The sequence below is a fragment of the Sinocyclocheilus anshuiensis genome, unplaced genomic scaffold, assembly GCF_001515605.1.
Source record: "Sinocyclocheilus anshuiensis isolate Anshui unplaced genomic scaffold, SAMN03320099.WGS_v1.1 scaffold306, whole genome shotgun sequence".
In the NCBI taxonomy this organism is placed as follows: Eukaryota; Metazoa; Chordata; class Actinopteri; order Cypriniformes; family Cyprinidae; genus Sinocyclocheilus; species Sinocyclocheilus anshuiensis.
This window is the reverse complement of record NW_015544175.1, coordinates 703,064-707,789: the sequence shown is the minus strand read 5'-3', so window position 1 is coordinate 707,789 and position 4,726 is coordinate 703,064. Positions and strand designations below refer to the sequence as shown.

The 4,726-nt window shown below is 35.1% G+C and overlaps 1 pseudogene; it reads left to right on the top strand.

Moving 5' to 3' along the window:
* The window catches only part of LOC107696076 (androglobin-like), a 46,903-nt pseudogene that overhangs the window by 37,011 nt on the left and 5,166 nt on the right, over positions 1 to 4,726 (top strand).

The window sequence follows — 4,726 nt, the reverse complement described above, 5'->3', positions numbered from 1 at the left end:
CATGGCTGTATTAGATCAAAAGGGTGCTTCTACTAAATACTGAGCAAAGGGTCTGAATACTTAGGACCATGTGATATTTCAGTTTTTCTTTTTTAATAAATCTGCAAAAATGTCAACGATTCTGTGTTTTTCTGTCAATATGGGGTGCTGTGTGTACATTAATGAGGAAAAAAAATTAACTTAAATGATTTTAGCAAATGGCTGCAATATAACAAAGAGTGAAAAATTGAAGGGGGTCTGAATACTTTCCGTACCCAGTGTATATATATATGGGTATTTTGGGTACAGTGTTATCTCTGCAGATGCTGCAAAAGATACTAATTTTTGTCAAATTAAATGTTTTTACTGCCACTTTTGATCATCCTTGCTGAATAAAAGTATTTATTTCAAATAAACAATCAAACTTTTGAAGGATAGTGTATATATAGTGGACTCAAAAAGTAACTGGAAAATTTAGTAAACACTTAAAAATTATATGAATGTCTGTATCATTTTTTTAGATTAAAAATGATACAGAAAGTGATATAAACAGTAATTAATTATAGATCAAATTAAACGTAAAATTATTTATAATTCATAGATAAAATTAAGAAAAATATTTGTACACTTACTGGTTGTCAAACCAGTATGCTTTAAGTGTCCAAATAATTTTAGGGCAACTGTAGATATGTAGGCATTTTTAAACAGACACATTCACATATGCACATATTTCGACACTTGAATAAATCACAGATACAGTCTGTCACCCACAGACTGTGATGTTCCTGTAGACTCACAAAAACTGCTGTATAGTTTGTACTCCTTTCTTTTCCTTTAGTCCAAGTGTTCTTGTCCACCCACTCCACATTTTGTCTTAACACATATTCACTTTATAAAGTCACTGTCTCAGTTACTTAGCTACAGCCTGACTCTGCCAGCTCTAGAGTGTATTTATAGGGAGTTCATTTGTGTGTGTGTGTGTGTGTATTGGTTGAAGGCGGTTCTGTGGCCCAGTCGGGGGCGAGGCAGGATCAGGGCAGCCTTACAGCAGAAGGGAGAGTGGCAGGAGGAGGCGGAGGAAAGGAAGGGAGTGACCAGCACCCTACAGACACACTGGGTGACCGTGATTTCACCAAGTACAACATGTTCCCGGATCAACATCCTTGTTGATCGTGGAACAACATTCCTATCAACCAATCAGAATTGAGGGATAACTTTTCAGGAAATATCTGTTTTAGGCTTACAATCAGAATTAGGTGCTTCTACACCCTTGGTAATCAGCTATCATTTCACACTGTTTTTAGGAATAAATTATGGGTAGGGATTGGGTTAAGTCTATATTTTTGGACAGTTATGTTGATCTAGGATCAACAAAAGATGTTGATCCAGGAACATGTCTTACTTGGCAAAATCACGGCGACCAGACACACTGGTACCTATCACCACAGACAGCTTCTGCTATCACTTTAGTGTGTGTGTGTGTGTGTGTGTGTGTGTGTGTGTGGTAGTATTCTGAACTTCTAGTTGCAGAGGTCTAAGAAAAAGTACATATTTGTTTCTGGTTGTGTTTATATATTGAAATCAATTACAATGTTTGTATGTGGATTGCTGATCTCTTTTATATTTGACGTGTACTTTTGTTCATGCACTGAAGATTTTTTTTCTGACTTTTTATGATTGTGTGTGTGTGTCTTTAGTTTCCTAAGTATTATATACAGGTGGAGGTGTTACAGGAGAGCTGGCCTTTAGATGAATCTCTCTCCTGCTTCATCCAGAAACTCCAAGAAATAGGCCGCAATGAAATGAGAGGTACGGTCAATCATACAGAAGATGCCAATTGAATAATGCAGTATACTGAACTGTCTGTCCTTCATTGATGAAATAAAATAATAAGTTATAATTATGTTCTCATTTTATATATTGGTGCATTATTGGTGCATAGAAACATTTTGTTTCTATTTTAGTGACTACTTTTTGCATTTGTATTTAGTTTTCATTGATTATAACAGCTACACAGATTGCACCAATGACAGATGTGACAGACACTTTATAAGAATGCTTCATGAAATAATACCAAATTACAATAAAAATTTGACTCAATCACTTTTTGCCAAAGCACATCAATACTGCATACTGCAGTACTTTTTGACAGTGAAATGTGCTAAAAATGTGCCTTTGCTGGTTGATCCAGCCCTGATGATTCAGATCCACTCAGTTTAGCGAACAACTGCCTGCTGAAGTTTGTGAAGTTCATGCCATCAAATCTCACATGTTTTTGAGGTTGTTTGTATCAGCTAAACAAGATTCTAAAGTCTTGTTTGTTTTTTGTTATTTTTTTTTAGTAGAAGCCAGGCTTGGAAAAATTAATGTAAAAAAATTTAAAGTAATTTTGTCTGTCATTCTATTTAGTTTTAATATTAATAATCGAAAGCTCTTGTTTTTATTTATTTATTTATTTATTTTTTTAATTGAAATTTTTTATCTTTAATGAAAGCATTTTTCACTGCTTGTTTTTGTCTTCATAATAGAATTTTTTTTAAACCTTGTCCCGGACTCATCTGGCTGTGTGTGATTTGAATCTCTGCTCATGTTTTCCCATTCAGTCTGAAGCATACTGATTAGGCTGACTCTCGTCCAACCTGTGCTTCTTTTGATTAAACAAGAGCTGGCCGTCAAAAATATAATGGAAACCTACTAAATTCATCTGCTTGTGGTAAACAGGGAAATGGATTTGCTTTGCCCTTGAATATGTGACATAAGGTCATTTGCTGTGGGTCAGCTCAGTGGAAGAGCTGAAAACAACCTTGATTTTAGTGAGGAAAAATGAATAAGCAGGAAGCTCATAGAAATGGAAATGGAAAGGATTGAGATGGACGGAGAGGAAATGAGAGAGCTAGTCTATTTGGATGTGTGTGTATTCTGAAGTGATAGTAATTTAAATAAAAAAGTAAACTAATTTGCATGATGGCCTGGCTCCAGTAATAATATTAAGATTCTTTTGTCTTCATGATCCCTTGATATTAAATGTATTCCTTGCGTTTTTCCTTTTTTGTTTGATTGTGAATCCATAATTAAAATGAATCTAGGTGGTTAAATGCCTCGAACTGGGCTTTTATCACTGTTGTGAGTGTGTGTAGATCCACGTGTGCGCACTGTAGCTAGTCTATTTGGATGTGTGTGTATTCTGAAGTGATAGTAATTTAAATAAAAAAGTAAACTAATTTGCATGATGGCCTGGCTCCAGTAATAATATTAAGATTCTTTTGTCTTCATGATCCCTTGATATTAAATGTATTCCTTGCGTTTTTCCTTTTTTGTTTGATTGTGAATCCATAATTAAAATGAATCTAGGTGGTTAAATGCCTCGAACTGGGCTTTTATCACTGTTGTGAGTATGTGTAGATCCACGTGTGCGCACTGTACATTCGCAAGCGTGTGCGTCACAATCCACACGTGCCTCTCATTTCATTTCCTAATAAGCTTGTGTAAATGGGTCAATGGAAAGTCGAATGAAGTTGGCTCTTGGCCTCTGGTGCCCTGGGAAGTATTTCTGGAGGAAAGAGAATTGAATTAACCCAGTTGAGTGGCTCTCAGTGGAGCAAGAGCCACCCTGAAGAGTTACTACACACACCAATCAATAAATGTACATGGGAACAAGGCCCAGTGCACTGAACTCTGCCTGATGTTCATCAAGCACTTATGGGAGGCATACAGTATGGCTGCCCTTTGGGCTTCTGACTGAAATGACCTCTATGCTTGCTTTCAGTGCCCTGTGTCTGTGATTTGTGCAGGATTTTGTTGTTTTCACATATGTAAAAAAAAAAGTTTGATATTAATTATAATATAATTGATGAATGTTCATATCTTAAACGCAAAACCTCTCTTAAGCTCTCTTAAATTAAGTACAGATTCAATCCCTGCTGATGACTGTATTTTTTAGTTAATCAATGCATAATTGTTAACAAGCAATAGACTGTCCACACTCACTGTCCACACTCAGACACCCACGATAGCTCCTGTTATATTGGTTCAGTCTCGTATGCTCAGTGAGTTGGGATATACAGAGAGTGAGCTGAGAATAAGTGACATGTTGGTAACACTGTGCTGTCAGAGAGTATGACTTCATATTAAATCAGTGATCAGGGTTTTATGATGGTGTCCTTATGGATACTGAGGGTGCCCTAAATAAACCGTCCAGTAGGATGTACCCTTACACATAGAATAACTGAAGAAGGTGAAAGAGAATCATGTTTTTTTAAATAGAGCAACACTGCCACCTAGCAGGATTTACATCTGCATTTACATTTCTAAAAGCCTCAAGAGGCTTTGTATAAAACACTTTAATAGAAAAGTTTGAAGTATTATTTTTGTGTTACTACATTCTAATTTGTATAAATAAGTACTGTTTTTAAAATGCTTGATACTTGTTGAGGCAGTGCCAAGTGCAGAGTTTTTACCAACTTAGAAATGGCTTGTGTGTTAATATAAATTAACTTAATATAAACTCTTAATTTTGTACTTATTTTAAAACTACTTACATTTACTTATTAATATGAACTTACTTGTTAATATAAATATTGACAAATTACATGCCTTATTTTACAAAAATAAATCTTAAATATTTAAGTAAATGTATTCATCATGAATTCAAAATGACAGTCATTTTATTAGTAATATTTTTTAGAGATACTTTTGGCTCACTTTTGATTGAAAAAATCAAATTGAAAACTCCCCCCCCACCCCCACC